The sequence below is a fragment of the Urocampus carinirostris genome, chromosome 2 (assembly GCF_059441175.1).
Source record: "Urocampus carinirostris isolate Australia breed hairy pipefish chromosome 2, RoL_Ucar_1.0, whole genome shotgun sequence".
NCBI lineage: Eukaryota > Metazoa > Chordata > Actinopteri > Syngnathiformes > Syngnathidae > Urocampus > Urocampus carinirostris.
Genome location: NC_142350.1, coordinates 69990465 through 70013742, shown reverse-complemented (window position 1 = coordinate 70013742; position 23278 = coordinate 69990465). Strand labels below are relative to the sequence as shown.

The following is a 23278-nucleotide window of genomic DNA, read 5'->3' as shown; positions in this document are numbered from 1 at the left end:
GAGCAAATGGGGGAAAGAAATAAAGAAAGATAGAAAGAAAGAGAAAAAAAGCGAATGGGGGAAAAAGAAAGAAAGAAAGAGAAAAAAGCGAATGGGAGAAAGAAAGGATAAAATAAGGAATAAAAGCAAATGGAAGAAAGAAAGAATAAAAGAAGGGAAAAAAGCAAATAGGAGAAAGAATAAAAGAAGGAATAAAAAAAGAAACTTGGTGAAAGAATAATAAAGCAAAAAAAAAATGGGTGATAGAAAAAAAAAGCAGGAAAAAAACAAATGGGAGAAAGACAGAAAGGGAGAAAGGAAAAAGAAAGAAAAAGAGAGAACAGGGAAAGAGACGGAGGAAAAACAGAGAGAGAGAGAGAGAGAGAGAGAGAGAGAGGAGAGAGAGAGAGAGAGAGAGAGAGAGAGAGAGAGAGAGAGAGAGAGAGAGAGAGAGAGAGAGAGAGAGAGAGAGAGAGAGAGAGAGAGAGAGAGAGAGAGAGAGAGAAGAGAGAGAGAGAGAGAGAGAGAGAGAGAGAGAGAGAGAGAGAGAGAGGAGAGAGAGAGAGAGAGAGAGAGAGAGAGAGAGAGAGAGAGAGAGAGAGAGAGAGAGAGAGAGAGAGAGAGAGAGAGAGAGAGAGAGAGAGAATGTGAGAATGTGAGAGATGGAAAGAAAGGGAGAAACAAATACAGCTCTGGTTGCTCTGTGAGTGACTTCTAGCTTTGGTGACATCCGACTGACACGTTTCAAACCGCGAGTCATTTTTCTCTTGTGCTTCTCTTAGCATTGTCTCGCGGGCCAAACTCAAACCCTCGGCGGGCCCGGTCCGGCCCGCGGGCCCACCTCTTTGACACATGTGGTGTCGGAAGAGCAGTCATGGGGCCCGGGGGATGCGGTCTATTTTGCGGGGGCGGGTCCCTTGACGATTCTCAGCCAATCAACAGGCAGTCGGGCCTAACTCCGTTATCAATCAACGAGGTTATTTTCCCCTAGATGGATAAAATGTCCTTCGCAACACTACGATGCGATCAAAGACAAAACAGATGTTATCAGGCGAAAACTAGAAAAACAGATTGATTTAAATGTATTAGATCCCGCGTCAAACATGCATTTCGCGGGCTTAATCCGGCCCACTGGATTATTCGATTTGGCCCGCCTTAAATCGTTGAGTCAAAAATAAAAGCGAGTCTCTAGGTCAGGGGTGTCAAACTCATTTGAACTCGGGGGCCACACGATAAAATAAACATTCTCTCGGGGGCCGGACGAGTAGATTCAAGAGAAAGAAAAAGAGAGATAAAGAAATAAGAGAAAGAGGGAGGGAAAAGGAGAGAGGGCGGGACAAAGAAAGAAAAAGAGAGAGAGGGAGAGACCGTGAGAAACAAAAGATAAAAAAATCATGAGAGAGGGGGAAAAGAAAGGGAGAGGAAGAAAGAAATCCAAAGAGAAATAGAAAAACAGAAGGAGAGAAAAGAGAAACGAAAGCGCAAAGGGTATAAAGAAAGAGAGAAGAGAATAAAGGAAAAAAGGAAGTAAGAGCAAAAGAGGTTAAAAGACACAGAAAGAGAAAGAGACAAAGAGCAACAAAGGAAGAGAAAAAGAGAGACACAGAAAGTGAAAGAGACAGAGTGGGAGAAAAGGGGTGGAAAAGAGAAGAAAGAAAGAAAGAAAGAAGAAGAGAACAGAATGTCTGGCTCCAGACCATCCCGCATTAGACAAAGGCCCCAGAAATACATCAAAAGGAAATAAATACATTTAAAAAAAACTCGAAACAAAATTGTGGAAATGGAAAATGAAAAAAATGACTTGAGGTGGTTGAGTGGGGTAATGGGTGGATGCACTTGGGGAGGATTCGGCAACAAAAGATTAAATCTGGAAAAAAAGGTTTGATTTGCCCACTTAAGTCTTCATCTACAGCACAGGAGTCAAAGAGGCGGCCCGGGGGCCAGATCAGGTCCGCTAAGGGATCGAATCCGGCCCGCGAGACAACACTCAGAGAAGCGCAAGAGAAAAACAAGCTGCAGCTTGAAATATGTCCACTTGATGTTGCCAAAGCCAGGTGCCTCAACAAAGACACTGTACTTGTATTTCTTTCTCTCTCTCTTTCTTTTCCACCCCTTTTCTCCCACTCTCTGTCTCTTTCACTCTCTGTATCTCTTTTTCTCTTCCTTTGTTGCTCTTTGTCTCTTTCTCTCTCTCTCTCTGTGTCTTTTAAACTTCTTTTGCTCTAACTTTTTTTTTCCTTTTCTCTCTTTTCTCTTTCTCTCTTCCTACCCTTTGCGCTTTCTTTTCTCTGTTCTCTCCTTCTGTCTTTCTATTTCTCTTTGGATTTCTTTCTTCCTCTCCCTTTCTTTTCCCCCTCACGACTTTTTGTCTCTTTTGTTTCTCACGCTCTCTCCCGCTCTCTCTTTTTCTTTCTTTGTCCCGCCCTCTTTCTCTTATTTCTTTCTCTCTCTTTTTCTTTCTCTTTAATTTACACGTCTGGACCCCGACAGAATGTTTGTTCTATTGTGTGGCCCCCGAGTTCAAATGAGTTTGACACCCTTGATCTACAGGAATACAATTCCAAACCGGGCTTAGAACCTTGCCAATTGGCACAGCGATAAATCACCATCGTAAAAAGTGAAGGTACCATTCTTCTGTCACAGTTATTGACATTGCTCGTTCAAGGGCTGTCTGCTAGGGGTGCTTCTGTCGTCCGTCATGGTTCGCATTCTGCCAGGGAAGAGCTCAATAAAACCGCAGTGTCTCGCGATGACACCATTCCTCGTCCACTGTGCTTTTACGTTCCCGCTTTTTCTATCAGAATACATTTTCTTCTCGTTGATTTTTTTGTGTGGAGTTTGGGGCCTCGCGCCCACGCTCGGGTTGTTTTGTTGCGAGCGTGGGCGCCGGCGTGGCAATGGCGTACGCTCGCCAGCAAGATGGCGGACATCTGCTGTGTACACGTGTGGGCGCCAGTTCAAACCCGAGCGAGCGTCACGTTTCCTACTTTGATCAGCGCCTTTGTTTTCGCAGGATTCTTGTTTGTTTGTGTCCATGGGGTGTGTTGTGACAACGGAGGTCCCTAGGGACCCCGTCTTTGATTTTCACCGGGGTCACCTTCAGTGTTCCCTCTAAACTGCGCACGCACAAGAAAATCGAGCCAACGCACAAAAATGAGGGCTCAAAATTACTAATTAAGAAGCGATTTAAGTCAAAGTTACAGTGCATGAAGGTCAAAATACACGGGTTCCCCTGAGGTAGTTTGAAGTCGAGTCGAAGTAGAACGAAGTTGAGTAAAGCAGTAGAGTTTGTCGAGAACCGGCTTTTTCGGCTCGGCTCACTAAAATGAACGGGCTCTTTCGGGTCCTAAACGGCTTTTTTTGCTTCTTTTATCCCTACATGAGCAAATATGATGTCAAATTATGCACAAAATGACTTAAAGGAAGGGGGAATAGAACAAAAAAGAAAAAAATACCAAAATGAAAAAGTTGTGAAAAGCTGAGAAAAAAAGAGAAACAAAAGAAAGAGAAAAAAAAGGAAAAATTTAGAAAAAAAGAAAAGAAATGTGGGGGAAAAAAGTAAATAGAGAAAAGTTTGAAAATAACAGCTCGGAAAAAATAAACACAATGAGATTTTTTTTTTAAAGGAATTTAAAAAAAAAGGCGAAAAAAAACACGGAAAAAAGAATGAAAAAGTTTGTGTTGCATTCAAATCATTTCCAATGATACCAAGTGAATCTTGTTACCAACATTGTACTTCCACTCAAAAAATGGGATTAAGTACAGTTCTGTATCTTACAACCGTGTCACGAGAACCGGACCAGAACGGAGGCAGGGAGGGAGAACTCATTTGCGTTAACGATCCGTACTTTTATGTAGCAAAATAAAAGTCGTCCAACACTCATGGGACAAAACGAAACAAGGCTTATAAACAATCAGAAACTTAGACTAGGAACACTAACAAAACAGGCTTTTACTCAAAACGTGCAAACACAGGTTTCCTCCGACTCAGGACAGAGCAAAACAGAACAGAAAATGCAATGAGCCAGCACCCGCAAAACCCCAAACCCCCCTTAAGAAGCAAACGCGCAAATTAGGCGATCTGCTTCAGCTGGTGCCCAGGGGGCGGGGCCAGCCGGTCGCCACGGCGACCATGCTGGACACGACAAACCGACTAAATAAGCCCCCCCAAAATGTTAGTATTATGCGCCAAAAGATACCAGGAAAAAAAAGAAATGAAAAGACAAAACAGATGTTCTAGAAACTAGAAAAACAGATTTAAATGTATTAGATCCCGCGTCAAACATGCATTTCGCGGGCTTAATCCGGCCCACTGGATTATTTGATCTGGCCCGCCTTAAATCGTTGAGTCAAAAATAAAAGCGAGTCTCTAGGTCATTTCAATCAAAAGTTATGAGTCTTAGAATATAAACGCAAACGAAATCTTCTCTCCGACTGCTAAAGACTGTTGAGTTGGTTCAGGTGTTACCTTTTATATAAAGCGGTTAACACATTCAATGCAAAACAGGAAAGTCTTTTCCCCATTTTTTGTGAAAAAATACATCCAATTTAGAAAAACATAATACCGGGGGGGAGAGAAAAAAGCTAGTAATTTGGAGTTTCAATTTAGACATTCTTTTCTGACCCCGCCCGCCTGAGAACAGAATGTCTGGCCCCAGAGCCATCCCGCATTAGAAAAAGGCCCCAGAAATAAATCAAAAGGAAAAGAATACATTTTAAAAAACCTCAAAACAAAATTGTGGAAATTAAAAATGAAAAAAAAATACTTGAGATGGTTGAGTGGGGTAATGGGTGGATGCACTTGGGGAGGACAAAAGATTAAATCTGAAAAAAAAAATCTACCTGTCATGCCTTTGTTTTGAGTTTACTTAGTAAAAATGGCAACGGTAAGACACTAACGTAGCTAGTTAGCTCTAGCTAACTTGATACATTGAGTGTCTTTGATGTGACTCGTACTGAAAATCAAATTGCCCGGAAATGCATATTCGAGGGCAGAGAGAAAATCTTGTGAAAGAATTATCGTAAAAACAAATGACGTTTGTAGGCCATCGTAGATGAGTCAATTCATTCAAAAGAGAAAAATCATTTTGCATTGCTGGAAACTCGGCTTGATGTCAAGTTTTGGACCTGTTTGATCATGATTTAGTTGCCACACTTGGGATTACCGTCGCTCACTGTTGTTTCAAGTGCTGCTCACCGACTTTGTGTGAACGCTCAGACCCGTAAGGAAAATGACGGGGAACATTGCTCGCCTTCGTTCCTCTCATTCTTTCCTTCTTCTTTCTCAGGAACCTGCCAGAACCGGCGAGAGACACCAACAGACGTTCAACAGAACCATACAGTAAGTGTGTCGGAATCCTCTTTGATGATTTGCCTCTTTGACCCTCGCTGTTGTGCTCGAGAGGAAACGGGCAAATGGCTTTTTAAGGCAGGATCACACTACTTGACAGTCCATTGATGATGACGCTCGTTGACATTTAAGGTCTTCGCTCAAGTCTTCTTCTTTCATTCACACTTGAATGAATGAAAATGAATGAATCAAAACTTTAGATAGATAGATAGATAGATAGATACTTTCTTCATCCCCGTAGGGAAATTCACACTTCCAGCAGTCTACCCCGTTGTTTATTAACAGATGAACATGATGCCCTAGGGGTGCTTGTAGCGGAGTGGATGACGTCACACGCTAGTCCAAAAGTTCGACATCCCTGCGGCAGATGAAAATCTTTTCTTTGTGTCCAGGGATACACCACCTCGTGTTAGCGAGTCCGCCTCCTCTCCGATTCCCGCAGGCTTCCGTGTCTCTGTATAGCGGCGCTGAAGCCGGATAGCTCCGGGTAGCTCCGGGTGGCTACACGTTAGCGTCCGGAATGCTAAACGTGAGCCAAGTTTCCGCAAAACACGGCAACTGCGCTCCCTGTGCGCTTCGATGTTTTCCACCAGCACTCGATGATCTTATTTGGTCGTGAGTTCGCATTTACCATGCTTACGGATGGTACCGAAGACTTATAACGCCGCTAGCCGCTTCGCTAGCTCCGGCTCTTCTTCCACGATAGGCCCCTTCATCACGCCGGCACGAGAATTCTTCAGGGCAAGGAGTTGATTCCTTGAATAAACGCATTTTTGTGCGCTAAAACCCATGTCCCATAGGATAGAAGTAATCCATAGTGTAGTTGTCAAAACGGGAAGAAAAAAACACCGAAGATAGGAGCAGACAATAAAACAATAGGGCAGCTGCTGGAAAAGGCAGCCGCTCGTGGCAGCGCCGCTTTGATTTTATTCGATAATTGAAATAAAAACAGGACCAAAACAATGACTCAACAACAAAATATTGTTACATAACATGTTTGAAAAGGAGTAGTAAGTAGCAGATGCTTATATTTCCTATTAAAAACACCAATGATAATAACAACAATAGTGATAATATTAATAATAACAGTTATGATATAACAATAGCAACAATAACAACAAAGTTAAACATAGTTGTTAACGCAGAATTTCCAATCTCTCATATCACTCACACCCCATCCTCCTCATCTCTGTATTCCGCCAGTCATGTTTTTTCGTATTTAAATTGAAACACGTGAATCGTTGGACATTGTTTGATCTGGTTTTGTAAATTGTTCCAAAGTTTGACTCCACACTGTCAGATTAATTTGGGATATTAATATTTGGCTGATATGAGAGTAAAGGAAGATGCAGATTTGATATTAACAGGAGGCCCCCAGTTACCGCGGGGAGAAAAACGGACCCACTCCTCTGAATGACTCCTCTTTCTCACTGTGGCCCGGTGAGGCGATTCTTTTTATTAGAAGAAGTCAAGCAGTTGTAAAAACAAACCATGATGAGTTTCCTGTACCCTTCAAAATAAAGACTGAAAGCATGCGTGTTTTTAAACAGAATCATATAAAAGAGTAGAAAAATAGAGAACAGAGAATAAAAAAAGAGTATGGAAGCAAGTATATTCCATCCGAGCCATTTGTAACGTGAGTAACTGAGAAAATTACAAATAACTAAATGTAATATACCTTACAACACACAGAAACACACATACTTTTCCTGGTGGTTCTCACCAGTGGGATTTTGAATTTATGACAGCCTCTTAAGTTATAATTTCCCTCTTTACGAGTGAATCATTTTTGGATGTTTTCTGGGGCCATGTTTTTGTTGACCAGTTTTAGCAGTTGTGCAGTGAAAAATTTTACTAAATCATCTCATTTTAATCATTTGGACTCTAGGAACAAAATAAGAGTATGATCTCGATATCCTACCCTGTGTGTGGTTCGTTTTTGGAGAATAAAAAGTAGCTGTAGTCAACTTTTGTAATTATTGGCCCAGACTTCTGCACAATATGTTAATTATGGCAGAACTAGAGAACAATATGATAAATACAATGCATCCTAGTTTAAAAGGAATTTGGCTTTATTAATCATTGAAATGCTGTTAGATACTTTAGTTTGTATGTGTCTGATGTGTGTTTTCCAACTTAATTTATTGTCTATTATGACCCCTAAAAACTTCATTTCTGATACAGCACCATCCATTTTGACTTCTAAATCTGGATTTGCCTTGCGATTACCTTAAGAATATGACTTTGGTTTTATTTAAATTGAAAGATCATTTATTTATATCCACCCATACTTTTAGGTTAACTAACGTATTTTCCGCACTATAAGGCGCACCTAAAAGTCTTAATTTTTTTCAAAAGCTGACCATGCGCCTTATAATACAGTGCGCCTTATATGTGGATCAATATTAAGTCGCAACAAAGGCAAGCAGCCGCCGACTCGATTTTCCCCCGAACGCCAAGTCGTACGCGGTGTATGCTGGGATTTATATACCAACGTTTCATTGGCTAACCAATGTCTCAATCATCAGTTGAATCGATCACTATTGGCTAAAGTTATTCGGAGGTCAAGAGGCGGATCCTTTTTATCATTTACAGGCTGGCATTGGCTGAAGCGGCAAAACAAAGCCTGCAATTGGCCGAAAAAGATGAATGCGTATAGCACGTGGTTTGACGGCATACAGAAAGCATTTTTTTACTATTCTTTATTTGTAAATATTTTATTCTCCTGGATTTACTAAACTCACGGATATAAGAGGACAATGGCTGCACATTATTATTGAACACAACGACTTCGGTGAGCTACTCCGGCTATATATTTTCCCAGTATCTTGATTCAGACTGAACTCGATGTTTCTGTGATAAGCAGTGCAGATAATGGATGGAATGGAGTGTCTATTTTTAAATTAAACTCAATTCCAAGTGTTTATTGTCATATGCACAGTAAAGTTGCGAGCGAAAAAGAAAATAGAAACTAAGGAATGGTTGGCATTTCTTGAATCCCAAGACTTTAACCTTCCGAATGATATTTGGAACGATGCATTTGAGTGACATCGTACGGACACCGCATCCGCACGTGTCTACGACACGTATCTGCTTCTTTGCAAGCTTTGGGAATGTTAAGGGGGTAAGAAGTTGGACTGAACTATCTGACTGTTTTGTCCACGTTCCCATTGTAGCGCCTTATAATCCGGTGCATCTTATGTATGTCAAATATAGGACCAACAACTTTTTTTTCGGGGTGCGCCCTATAACCCGGTGCGCCCTATGGTGCGGAAAATAAGGTAAATAACAATTAATGCAGGTTACCAAAACAATATAGTTATCATTTGAATAGAAAATATCAGTGTCCTCTGCAAATATTACCATTTTTCATAGTTTTGAAATATTACAAATATTGTTAATAAATAAACTAAATAACTTTGGGCCCAGGATAGAACCCTGTGGTACTCCACAACAGATCTCCAAGTATTCAGATGACAACTCTCCCATTTTCACATATTGCTTCCTCCCTGTCAAATAACTTTGAATCCATTGCAAACCTAGTTTACGTTTTTTAAGTGAAGCAGTGTCTCGCGATGACACCGTCGCACTACGTCACATCGCGATATCGATTTTTGGGTTTTCGGTTCATCGTGCTGGTCCAATGCCAAACTTTGTTTTACATCCTCAGTAAAAATTCTGTTCACAACATTTCTAACTTTCAGTGTTGCAGCTATTAATTGAATGAATGAATGAAAACTTTATTCGAACTCAAAATAAAAACAGAACAAAAACAATAACTCAACAACAAATGATGTGACATAATATGTTCGAAAAGGGGTAGTCAGAAGCCAATGCTTATATTCCCTACCCCTTCATCTTCCCCACCAAATACATAAATGATATAACAACAATTGTGATGATATTAATAATAACAGTTATGATATAAGAATAGCAACAATAACAAAAAGTTACTAACTAACTAACTAACTAACTAACTAGACAGACTATCCCCAATCTCCCCTACCACTCATACCCCATCCTCCTCATCTCTGTATTCCGCCAGTAATGTTTTTTCGTATTTAAATTTGAACAAGTGAATAGTGGGAAATTGTTTGATCTCGTCTTGTAAATTGTTCCAAAGTTTGACTCCGCACACAGACACACACATACTTTTCCTGGTGGTTCTCACCTTTGGGATTAGGAATTTACTACAGCCCCTTAAGTTATAATTTCCCTCTTTCCGAATGAATAATTTATTGATTATAAAGAACAGCAAATTGCTTTCAGCTCAGGCTACGATAGGACAATTAGACAGAACACCAATTGTAAACTGACTTTGAAGTTCTTTGAAATGAAAAAAAGAGTTGACATTTTGGCACTTTGATTATTAGCGTGTCTGCTCTAGCTGTCTCTTTAATGTTGGGTTTTTCAGGGCTGTTACAATTATTAAAATCAGGAGGAGGCTGATAATCTGTCAGGACCAGAACAGAAACAGAACCCAATTGCGTAGCGTTTACCACAAGTTTTATTGTAAGAGAGAGGAAGGGCTGCGCCCACGAGCCGGTGTTCGCCAGGACGCGGAAGCATGTCGCTCTCGTACTCGGATTGTGATCCGAACACGTAAGTGGATCTTCCGTAGCGAGCGATGGCGGTGTCAGGGACAGAAAAACGGGTCGGTAGCCGGGACTAGGAGAGCAAGGCGTGGTCGGGGTCGGAAACGAGTCGTAAGCCGGGACGAGAGAGCAGACGTGGTCGGGATCAAAAGAGGTCGTAGCCGAAAACGAACGGGAGCAAAAACGGGACAGGTTGGAGTCAGGGTTGAAAAACGCTTGCCTAGTATACACGGAGATTTGCAGACGGACTGACAACAGGGGACTATCAGGACTGGGTTCAAATACTGACAGGGAGCCAATCAGAACCCCCGGCAGTTGGCGCCAAAATGAGCGGGCACAGCTGAGTCACATCAGTAATCATGACATAAACAATATGTGGAACCAATATTGATTTGCTGTAAAAAATAAAACGTGGTGTAAAAATGTCTTAATAACGAAAAAAGAAACAAAGATTATTTGTTATAAATTCAAATAAAACTGTAATAATATTTTGAAACTTTTATAGTAAATAAATAAGAATTTAAACACCTCTAACATAAACCAAAAACTAATTGTGCAGGAAATAGAAAAAACACTTGATTGACGAACTAACGTTATGATAAAAGCTAATCTAGCGGTCTCCATCTGAACTTGCTTGCCTTAAACAAGTGACCTACACGTTTTATGCTATCTCTCAATCAAAAACACCCTTTTCTACCACTCACTATTTAATATCTCAATATTATCACCGGCTTGATTTACAATGAGACATGCTGGAACATGTCAGGGAGTTAGCAGAGCTTGCCACTGTTTGCAGTGTCTGGAGTAGGGGAGGCGCGGGGTGGGTAGCAAGGAGGGGGGAGCGGAGCCTAAATAATCCGCCAGTCAAATGAAAAAAGAAAAACGTCGATACTGAAATCCGTCAAACTGACAAACATCGATCCCAAAAATCGGCTCGCCCGATAAACGGTACGGACGGACGACCGGACGGATGCCCGGCAAAGCTCCGGCAGCCGTACCACCCGGCGGACTGCGAAAATGTCAACGACGCGAGCTGCGGGCTTCTGGCTGCATTCCAAACGCTAATCGATAATCAATTTTCCAGCTGGCGGCACAGCAGACTGGAAAACAAATTCTCACTTTTTCACCTTTTGATTGAGAAGACAAGAAATGTCCATTATCCTCAACAGATGCCTCCCGATTGATTCTGTCTGCATCTACATGCCGGGAAATACGACGGGGTAGCTTAGCCTGTCGGGAGGTAAACATGGAGGCAAACAAGATGGTGGGACGCCTAAAGATAGCAGACTTATACAAGGGCAAACCATGAAGTCCAGAATGAAGAACACGGAACGTGAAGAACTAATGCACAGGTTGGAAAGGAAGGAAGACAAAATATACTTAACTGTTTTCAGAAGCATTGTCCCTTGAAGTCTCATCTCATCTCATCAGCTACACCGCTTATCCTCATTAGGGTCGCAGGGGGGGCTGGAGCCCATCCCAGCCATCTCCGGCAGTGGGCAGGGGACACCCTGAACTGGTTGCAGGGCACACAGAGACTGACAACTCACTCGCTTATTTCCACCTAGGGACAATTTGGACCGGCCAATTCACCTGAAATGCATGTCTTTGGAACGTGGGAGGAAACCGGAGTGCCCGGAGGAAACCCACGCAAGCACGGGGAGAACATACAAACTCCGCACAGGAAGTCTGGAGCTGGATTTGAACCCACGACAGGTTCCCATGACATGAACTGTGCCGCACAAGCGCTAACCACTGCGCCGCCGTGCTGCGTCCCTTAAAGTGTTTTGGGTTTATTTGAAAATATACATATTTTAAAGGGTTTTGGCCAGCTCGTCAGTAAGTATCAAGCCCCTAGGAATGATTTCAGGATGAAAAATCACCATTAGATGGCACAACTGGCTTTGATCAGATCTTAGTCCACTCATCGATGAAGCCCCCACTTCCTACTCTTGCTTGCTCTATCCAGCGAATGAGATGAAAAGATGACAAAGGTCTTTGGTCTTGGTCGGGGCGGAGACGTATGATGTTTTGTGCACGTCCGCAATTGCCATGGTGACCCGAAGCGTGCGATCACGTGTCCTTCAAAAAAAATGAGAGAGAAACGTGAATGGGAAGTAGAAAAGCTTTGTTGATTGAATAAAAAGACAGAAAAGGAAAATCCTAAGTAAGAAAATAAAAATATTAGATTTTGTCCCCGACCTGTAATGTTTTTTTGTAAATTTCTTGGAAATTTGATTTCTAACATGCTCTAGAAAATAATTTTCATTTACTATTCGACGTGATAAATGTCTTTAAATACATGATCAATTCTTCCAAAGTTCATTTTGAAATCATCTTATAATTTATTAACGATAAAGGTGGGGTGCGTTTATCTGTACCATAATGAAATCTAATAACATGAAGTTTTGAATGTAAATAAAACCATAAAATGATGTCGATTGCAGGGGCATTCTTGAGTACAGATCATTACGCAACATCTCACTTCTTTGGTTTTCTAACAAGTTTAGCAACTTCAAACACCTTCACCTGATACTATCAGATATCGAAGACCACGCCCATAGAGGCATGATCTGGTCAAGCGTCCCTGGTCCATATAAAAGAGGAACTGATCGATAGCTCGTTCTCTTTTTTTACTGCCTCGCATGACACCCGCATAGCGCAGCCGGGCGGGCCTGGTCGGTAGCCTTGAGCTCAGCACGTGGGCCACATGTTGAGACAAGCTGGAGCACGAGAACAAATCTCTCCCCAACAACAAGTAAGAGGACTGTTTCAGATTTAACACATTGTTTGCTGGCTCTTGGGAATGAACTTTTTTTTTTCTGTACAAGGGAATCCCCCCCAAATCGACTAGCATTATAATGGGAAACGTTTTTTTTATGCTAGCAACTACTAGACTTTCAGCAGTCAAAAACTCCTATAATCTCTGGCGTCATCCCCTCCACTATTTTTTACCTATCATTAATTCTCTGTGTTAATAAATTGTGTGTGTGTGTGCTATTTCAATTGACCTGGTTCATTGGATCCATTTTCTTGGGATTAGTGATTTATATCAGAACTCAAAAGAACTTAAAGTAATAACCTAATATAGTTTTTCAGTGTTTTTTCCCCTGGTTGCTCAGTCCACGTATTGAATGAATTTGAGAAGCACAGTCCTTAAGCATGCCTGATAAAAGTCGCCGGCGACGATAAAAGCTTCGTCGGGGTGCGCAAGATGCTGTTTATTGATAGCAGCGAGCAGGAGATTTAGCGCTATGCTAACGTTAGCATCCGGTGGAACGTAAACGGCAATCACAATGACCACAGTTAGCTCTCTTGGTAGATGGAAGGTTCTACACGATACTGCTAGAAACTCTATATCGGGTGAGCAGTGTGTGTCAATGATTCTGTTGTTATTGCAGCACATAGTCCCCCACCCCTGTTTTTACCGGAGTCTCCGTCTCGTTCGTGCCGGTGTAGCGTGCGTCCTGCTAGTTGGACTGCGGCGTCGGGGACAAAAATACTGCAATTCCGGACGAAGCTGTTGGAGGCGATCCGCAGCTCAAATTCACTCATTTTGTGAACGATGGACCTGGCATTGGTCAGGAACATGATCGGAAGCGCTGGTCTGTGTGGTAGCCTTCTTAGCCTAGCAGCTAGGCCCGACCGGCAGCCTCGCTTTTGCTTTCGCTTCCCTGGCCTTTGAGACTCTTTGTGATTAAGGGCGTCACTAATAAACATGACTTGACTCGACCTGACATGTTAGGCCCGACCCGAACCGTGCTGGGGACAGGCTCGGCCCTACGATCTTACCTCTAGGTCTACTGTAGCATATTTTTCCATATCTGACCATGAACTCTCAGGTCTTTATCTTCACTCGTCACTCAAAGTGAAACAAAGCCGGCAACCGGCACGGGCCCCGGCTGGAATGCGCAGAGTCGACTTAGCACGCGCGGGGCAAAGTTCAGGGCGAGCTTTGCTAACAGAATCTACGAAACGCGAACAACGTCGAGCAACGTCGAGCACAAAAGCGGCCCTTGTTTGTCCGAGCGTGAATTCGAAATTTCATGCATTATTCATCGGGGATTTTGTTTGCATTCATTAAAATAGAAGCAAAGCATTCGGGGGACGCACTTGACACGGTTAAATGTCGATTAGCTAGCACGGCTAATGTTTGTGAACAAGGACAAAGTGAAGAAAGTTGAATAAGATTATTGGAATTGATTGTTAACTTGAAAAAAGTAGGAAGTGTGTATTTTAATTTCCAGAATGAGATGAGGAGGATTAGAAATACGAAGTCGACCGGGCTGAGCGTCGGCGCAGATATTTGGGAAATTGACGGGTTTGTCAGGACCAGAACGGAAACAGGACCCAATTGCGTTACGTTTCTTACAAGTTTTATGAAAGGAAAGAGAAAGGGCTGCGCCCACGATCCGGTGTTCACCAGGAAGCAAGTCGCTCTCGTAATCGAGCGGTGGCGGTGTCAGGAACGAAAAACGGGTCAGTAGCCGGGACAGGAGAGGAAAAACGTGGTTGCGGTCGTAAGTGTGTCGTAAGCCAGGAAAGGAGAGTAGACGTGACGTGGTCGGGGTCAGAAACGGTTCGTAAGCCAGGAAAGGAGAGTAGACGTGAAGTGGTCGGGGTCAGAAACGGTTCGTAAGCCAGGAAAGGAGAGTAGACGTGAAGTGGTCGGGGTCAGAAACGGTTCGTAAGCCAGGAAAAGAGAGTAGACGTGGTCGGGGACAAAAGAGGTCGAAAGCCAGGACGGCAAAGTAGACTTGGTCAGGATCAAAAACGGGTCGAAAACAGACGGAGCAAAAACAGGTGGGAGTCAGGGTCAGAAAAAGCTTGCCTGGAATACACTGAGGTTCACCCCATATATGTCAAGAATCATAACAGGATCAGGACCCAATCGTGTGACGTTCTCACACGAGCCTTTTATTTTAAGGGTCTGGCATGGAAAGACAGGAAGCCAGAGACCGACGAGATCGATTCCAATTGCCGAGTTAATATCGGACAGATGGGGTCGATACCAGACAGGACGGGATAGCTAATGAAACAGGATATCGAAAATTAACAGGACGAATTAGACGGGAACGAAAACTGGAGAGAATAATAAACAGGACAAAAATAGAAGGGAACAATACCGGACAGGAAATACCAACAGGGAACAGGACCAAGTCAGAACCCACGTCTTGCGGAGCGGAAGCTCGTTGACAGACTGACAAAAGGTGACCGAGAGCACTGAGCTTAAATAGACGGAAACCCAACCTGTTAATGAGTCTCTGCTGGTGCCACACGGGCGGGGCCAATTGGGCGCCACGGCAACCGTGACAATATAAACTCGTGATGTCATCCATTATTCAACAGGGATATTATTTGGATTCATTAAATGTCATTTAGCTTAGCACGGTTCATGTTTTTGAACAGGTGAGAACGCGAAGAATATGTCATTCGATTTTTGTCAATCATCGTTTATTTAAAATGAAAAATATGAAGTGATAATTTTTCAATGAGAAGCGCAGGATAAAAAATAGCAGTTCTTGTGTGTGCGCGCCTATTGACGATTTCAGCTTTGGTGGAAACTCTTTGACGCAAAGCTCTGCCTCATTTTAGAGCCGACTGTGACAATTAGTATCATTGATTACAATTGTTAAGATTGGTGGAAAGCGCAAATTTGAGAAAATTATTCTCAACATGCTCAATGGCCCCTCGCTGCTCATGATGCGCGTGCACGTACGTGCATTTCTTAGACACGCTTGAATAAACTCGTCCTTCTTCGGGTTTGGGTTGGTGTTTTTATTTTATTTTATTTTTTTTCTAATATTTTATTGATATGAATGAAACTTTATTTCGAACATTAAAATAAAAACAGGACAAAAACAACGAGTCAACAACAAAATAATGTCACATAACATGTTCGAAAAGGGGTAGTCAGAAGCAGATGCTGGTGTTTGAAGTGGACCTTTTCTTATTTTCAACATTTTCATGTATCATGGGTGCTATGGCGCCCAATCAGCCGCGCCTGTTTGTGTCACGGTTGCCACGGTGCCCAATTGGCCCTGCCGGTGTGGTGCCAGCTGCGGCTCGTTGAGAGATTGGCTTTCTTTCTATATTAAGCTCAGCGCTCTCTTGCTTCGGTTGTCAGCCCGTCAAACGAACTTCTGCCCCACAAGACCTGGGTTCTGACTTGGTCCTGATTTCCTGTTGGTATCTTCAGTCCTGTAGTGTTCCCGTTTATGTTTGTCCTGTTCTGTTTCGGGTTCCAGTTTTGTTTCTGTCTATTTTGGTCCTGTTTGATATTTTTTCCAGTTAGCGTTCCCATCTAGTTTCTCTTGTTTATTTTCAATATCCTGTTTTGATCCTGTCCGTCCTGTCCTGTCTGGTATCGACTCCATCCGTCCGATTTCAACTCGGGCTATTGGAATCAGTCTCGTCAGTTTCTGGCTTTCTGTCCGTCTCTTTCTTTCTCTGTTTCTCACTCTTTCTTTCTCACTCTCTTTCTTTATTTCTCTTTCTCTCTCGCTCTCTCTGTCACTGTCTCCCTCTCTCTTTCTTTATTTCTCTCTTTCTCTCTCTGTATTTCTTTCTCCCTGTCTCTTTGTTTTTTTATTTTTCTCTTTCTTTCTCTCTCTCACTTTCTCTGTCACGGTCTCTCTTTCGCTGTCTCTCTCTTTCTCTCTCCCTTTTTTCACTCTCTCTTTCTTTCTTTTTTTTCATTCTTTCTTTGTTTCTTTCTTATTTTGTCTCTGTCTCTCTCTTTCTCTCCGTCTCTTTCTGTTTTTTTTCTCTCTCTCTCTCTCTATTTATTTCTCCCTGTCTCTTTCTCACTCTGTCTTTCATTCCTTCTCTCGATCTCTCTGTCACTGTCCCTCTCTCTTTCTCTATTTATTTTTTTCTCTCTCTGTCTTTCTTTCTCTTTCTTTCTTTTTTATTTTTCTCTTTCTTTCCATCTCTTTCTGTTTTTTTTCTCTATTTCTTTCTCTCTGTCTCTTTCTCACTCTTTCTTTCATTCCATCTCTTGATCTCTATGTCACTGTCACTCTCTCTTTCTCTATCTCTTTATTTTTATTCTCTGTCTTTCTCTCTTTTTTAATTTTTCTCTTTCTCTCGCTCTATCTCGCTCTCGCTGTCACTGTCTGTTTTTATTATGACTTCCAAGCTGTTCTACGCGTGATTTTGCAGCTGCTGAACTGCGGTCCACCTGAATTGTTGCCTCGGTGCGTGCCCCGATTCCCTCCCCCTCGATGCCCCGCGGCCCCCCTGGCAAAGAGGCAGATGGCCACGGCCAGGAGACCGCTTGTCCAACGTGTTTTTTCACGCCGTTGTCCGCACGTCTCGTAAATTCCCTCTCTTCCTCGCCGCACGTGAGGACACACCGGAGACGAGGTGAATCGAATTTGTCATTGATATATCTGTGAAAAGCGATGGGTCCCGGGGACTGGCATGCTGAAAAATCTATGGGTCCCAACAGAGATCTATGGCTCCCCAAAATTTTGTCTTATCGAAATTGTAAATCGGCGACAAATATATCATACAAATCTATATATTCATTCAGTTTTAATCATCACACTTAATTGGTAATGCAAAGCAGTTATCACTTCAAATTTTTTAGTTCATATATTCTTCATGGTTTGCTGTCCCGCCACAGTTGTAATGCCTTCTCGAGGTCCAATCCATTATCATCCTCCTCGTAGCGTCACCAGGAATATAATTATGTCCATTTTGGCAGAAAAGTCCTTATCTTGCTTAGGAGTATTATTTTGTTTTTCTTTCGTCGAATCGTTCGCTTCAACACACGTGTTTTCCTTGCCTCCGCGATCTTCCGAAGAATTTCTCCGCCGTTTTTTCGTGCCGGAATTATTGCTGTTATGACTTTCTGCATTATGTTTCGAGTTATTACTGACACTGAAGAAATGACCAATTTTGTGTTGATTTTCACCTTATGAAATGAAATGAAATGAAATGATCTGCATTTCTATAGCGCTTTTCAAGTCAATGACTTCCCAAAGCGCTTTACAATGTGCTCCACATTTCCCAATAGCGGCCTTGCAGCCATGTAAGGCGCTAACCTGCTTATTGGGGGTATTAGGAGTTCAGTGTCTTACCCAAGGACACTTCGACATGTAACACGGACGAGCCGGGATTCGAACTGGGATCGCTTGATCCCAAGACGAGCGCTCTACCTCCTGAGCTACTGCCGCCCCTTAAATCGACAACAACCACCACAACAATGACGTCATCTCGAAGCAACGAGATCTCGTTGGCCGGGATCGGGGTGCAGACGAAAACTCGAACCGCGAGACCAAAACAACAATGGCGGATGTGCCTGACCGAAAGTTTGGAGTGCGCTAAATCTTATTTTAAAAAAAAAAGTAATTGGGCAATAATGACGGTCTGGTGTCAAAAAAGTGGCGTCCCGGGGACGCATGTTGATTTGACACGATGCGTCCCCAGCAAAAATGATGCGTCTAGGACGCAGGGACGCGGGCAAACCAGAACACTGTGATATCAACGTAGCGTGTATTGTGTTCTGACGGACGACAGACAGATTAGGGAGGGCGCTTCCTGTTACTCTGATAGGCTGATGTAAACAGTCAGTCAAACTGTCTGCCTCTGTAAACAAAGAAGCATAAGGACCGCCAGCTTTTAGCGGCTCAATTAAATTGGACTCTGAAGAAAGTCAGATGAGTGCAAAGAAAGGAGGATCACCAGCGGGTGCTTCGTGGATTATTATCGCGTTCCAGAAGCGGCTCGAGCGGTATCTGGGAAAAGGCAAGAACAGTGCTGCTGGTCCAGCTTACGGCTAACAGCTAGGCTAACAACTATTTGAAGCCACGGCTGCAGACCCTGTATTTTGCCATGAAACGGATGACTTGAAGCAACAATTCGTGAAAACAACTAAATTCGGGGCGGTTTTTGTCAAAAGCCAGAAACGGAAACAGGACCCAATAGCCTTCGTTTGTACTCGGTTTTATTGAGAAAGAGAGCAGTGCTTGTTTCCACGATCCGCTGATCGTCGGACACGGGTAACAAATGGCAGGAACGCGGAAGTGGCACTTCCGTGTCGAGCGAGGAAAGTCGTTGGCGGCAGGGAAGCTGATCGATAGCCGGGACGGGGGAGCTAGGGCGGTAACGAGTCCAGAAAAAAAGTCGGCAACAAGTATCAGGCAGGAAACGGGGCAAAACAGGTCAATGGCCGGGACAGAAGAGCCGGGCAGAAACAGGTCGGCAACAGGTATCAGGCAGGAGAAAACAGGGCAGGAGATTGTTGGAAGGTACAGAGCTTGCCTAGCTGAAAGCGTAGGTTCGCAGGACGGTCTGACAGCTTCCTCTTGGAAGCCCGGGGTTTAAAAAGAGTCGGGGAACCAATCAGCAACCAGGGCTGTTGGCGCCAACGGGGCAGTTGCAGGTGCCCCAAATACGCAATCTTGACAGTTTTGTTTTATTCATCGCAGAGATCCGGCTCTAGCCGAGGACACCTGATCAGTGTTCCCTCTAAGCTGCGCGCGTGCGCAACTGCGCACTGCTCGCACGTTCTCCGCGCACAAGAAAATCTAGCCGGCGCACAAAAATCAGGGCTCAACATTACTAATTAAGAAGCGACTCAAGTCAGTGCATGAAGGTAAAAATACACGGGTTCCCCTGACGTTCTAAATGCGGTATTTTGAAGTCAAGGTCGAAATAGAACGAAGTTGAGTAAAGTTAGTAGAGTTTTTCGAGGACCGGCTTCTTCGGCTCGGCTCACTAAAAAGAACCGGGTCTTTCGGGTCCCAAACGGCTCTTCAGGTTGTTTTTGCTTCTTTCATCCCTACATGACCAAATATTATCTAAAATTATGCACAAAATGACTTAAAGGAAGGGGGGAATAGAACAAAAGAGAAAAAAAATACCAAAATGAAGAAGGAGTGAAAAGCTGAAAAAAAAAGAAACAAAAGGAAGAGAAACAGTTTAGAAAATGCCAGAAAAAAAAGAAAAGAAAGAAATTTTGGAAAAAAGTAAATAGAAAACAAAAAGAAAAAAGTAACCGCTTGGACAAAATAAACACGATGAGATTTTTTAAAGGAATTTTTTAAAAAAGTAGAAAAAAAACATGGAAAAAAGAAGAAAATGTTTGTGTTGCATTCAAATCATTTCCAATGATATCAAGTCAATCTTGTTGCCAACATTGTCCTTCCACTCAAAAATGTAATTAAATAGAGTTATGTATTGTGCCACCGACTCAATAAGCCCCCAAAAGTGTTAGTATTATGCGACAAAAGATACCAGAAATCTTGTAAAAACAAATGACGTTTGTAGGCCATCGTAGATGAGTCAATTCATTCAAAAGAGAAAAATCATTTTGCATTGCCGGAAACTCAGCAAAATGTAACGTGATGTCAAGTTTTGGACATGTTTGATCATGACTTAGTTGCCACACTTGGGATTACCGTTGCCCACTGTTGTTTCAAGCGTTGCTCACCGACTTTGTGTGAACGCTCAGACCCGGAAGGAAAATGACAGGGAACATTGCACCTGATGCTAACGCGCATCAACGAGCGTCATAAATTCCTCTCGTCGCGGCACGTGCCGACTCACCGGTGACGGCTGGCACGCGTGCCCACCCGTGTCACCGCGCCGTGACGCCGGCACGCCACGTCAAACACGAGCTCGCGGTACGCCAGCTCGACTCTTCTGACAGCTCTCCTCGTTAGCACGCGTCTTCTGACTATGAACGAGAACCTTGGAAAATGTTCACGTTTGAGGAACGGCGCGCTGCAGGGTAAATTCAAAATCCAAAAGGTGAGAACCACCAGGAAAAGTATGTGCGTGTCTGTGTGCGGAGCCAAACTTTGGAACAATTTACAAGACCAGATCAAACAATGTCCAACTATTCAAATATAAATACCGTATTTTCCGCACTATAAAGTGCACCTAAAAGCCTTTATTTTTTTCAAAAACTGACCATGCGCCTTATAATACAGTGCGCCTTATTTATGGATCAATATTAAGTCGCAAAGTTTTCCAACTAACTTGCAGCCGCCGACTCGATTTTCCCCCGAAGGCGAAGTTGTCCGCAGTGTATGCTGGGATTTATTTACCGGCGTTTCATTTCCTAACCAATGTGTTAATCATCATTAAAATCAATCACTATCTGCTAAAGTTATTCGGAGGTCAAGGGGCGGATCCTTTTTATCATTTACAGGCTGGCATTGGCTTAAACGGCAAAACAAAGCCTGCAATTGGCCCAAAAAGATGAATGCGTATAGCACGTGGCTGACGGCATACAGAAAGCATTTTTTTACTATTTTGTATTTGTAAGTGTTTTATTCTCCTGGATTTACTAAACTCACGGATATAAGAGGACCACGGCTGCACATTATTATGAACACAACGACTTCGGTGAGCTACTCCGGCTATATATTTTCCCTGTATCTTGTGTTAGACTGAACTCGATGTTTCTGTGAGAAGCGGTGCAGATAATGGATGGAATGGAGTGTCTATTTTTAACTCAATTCCAAGTGTTTATTGTCATATATACAGCAAAGGTGCGAGCAAAAAAGAAAATAGAAACTAAGTAATGGTTGGCATTTCTTGAATCCCAAGACTTTAACCTTCCGAATGATGGAACGATGCATTTGAGTGACATCGTACGGACACCGCATCCGCACGTGTTCTCGACACATATTTGCTTCTTTGCAAGCTTTGGGAATGTTAAGGGGGTAATCAGTTGGACTGAACCATCTGACTGTTTTGTCGATGTTCCCATTGTAGCGCCTTATAATCCGGTGCGTCTTATGTATGTCAAATATAGGACCAAAAACTATTTTTTCGGGGTGCGCCCTATAACCCGGTGCGCCTTATAGTGCGGAAAATACGGTACAAAAAAACATTCCTGGCAGAATACAGAGATGAAGAAAATGGCGTACGAGTGATACGAGAGATTGGAAATACTGCGTTTACAACTATAGTTAACCTTGTTGTTATTGTTACTATTCTTATATCGTCACTGTTATTATTGCTATTGTTGTTATTATCATTGGTGTCACAGTTATATTTAGTGACTAGAAGCATTGTAACGTTAATAAATGGGTACTACGATGATTAGTGTATAAAATCCGTGTATCCGTGTATTTGTTATTGCTACATCCTTTGCAGCCAGGTCATCCTGAAAGGGGGATGACCTCGTGTTTTCAAGGTTTCTTTATTGTCCTCATGTTGAGGTTTTTGAGGTTTTCCCTGCCCTCATGAAGGTTTTAGATCAGGGGATCAGTGTCGTTTCCCGGCGTCCCTGCGTCCTAGACGCATGATTATTACCCGATTACTTTTTTTTAACAAAGATTTACCGCTCTCCAAACTTTTCGTCAGGCAGATGCGCCATTGTTGTTTTGGTCTCGCGGTTCGAGTTTTCGTCCGCACGCCGAACTCCAGTTCGAGTTGTGTCGTGAAAGTCTGTTTCTTTTTAGAGAACCGGCTTTTTTGGCTCAACTCATTAAAAAGAGGCGGCTCTCAAACGGCTCACTTACGAATTATTATGTTTTATAGAGAAGTTAAGAAAAAAAGGAAGTATAAAAGGAGAAAATCTTAAAAAAGACAGGTTTGTGGTTATCCCTTTAATCGGTATATTACCAACAATATTTTGATGCAGAAATTGAATTCATAATTTGATGATTAAAACTGAATGAATATATAGATTTTTAATATATATTTCTCACCGATTTATAATTTCAAGCTGGATGCGGCTAAATTTTGGGGAGCCATAGATCTGTGTTGGGACCCACAGATTTTTGAGCATGCCAGTCCCCGGGACCCATCGCTTTTCACAGCTCAAATGAACACTGGGGGATGGTCTCACAATCCAGGAACGGAGACAGGACCCAATAGCGTTCGTTTTACTCAGTTTTTATTAAGAAAGAGAGCAGTGCTTGCATCCACGATCCGATGATCGTCGGTCACGGGTAGCTGATGGCAGGAACGCAGGAGTGGCACTTCCGTGTCGAGCGAGGGTCATCGAAAGCAGCAGGAAAACAGGTCGATGGCCAGGACGGGGGGAGTAAAACAGTAACGGTCCAGAAAAAGGTCGGCAACAGGTATTGGGCAGGAAACAGGGCAAAACAGGTCGATGGCCGGGACGGACGAAGAAACGCAAAAACGGGTCCAGAAACAGGTCGGCAACAGGTATCAGGCTGGAAAACAGGGCGGGATAATGTCGGAGAGTACAAAAGCTTGCCTAGCTGAGAGCATAGGTTCGCAGACGGTTTGACTTGACTATTGTTATTATCAAAATGATGGATTCTAGACCTATGTCATATGTATATCCGTGAGATTTTGTTCTATTTAGACACAAAAGAGGAGCTATCGGTAAAATTGATTTAATAGGGAAGATGAAGGGGTA

The 23278-nt window shown here is 42.9% G+C and overlaps 1 protein-coding gene across 3 annotated transcripts in view; it reads left to right on the top strand.

Annotated features, from left to right (window-relative positions):
• sema6cb (semaphorin 6Cb) overlaps nucleotides 1-23278 on the top strand; it is a 270038-nt gene that overhangs the window by 136538 nt on the left and 110222 nt on the right. For 2 of the 3 annotated variants that reach the window (XM_088327667.1, XM_088327669.1), the window contains exon 3: nucleotides 5268-5320. The exons of the other annotated variant lie outside the window; for it this stretch is intronic. The gene's annotated coding sequence lies outside the window, so the exon portion shown is untranslated. The remainder of the gene's footprint in view (nucleotides 1-5267; nucleotides 5321-23278) is intronic. 3 annotated transcript variants of the gene reach the window in all.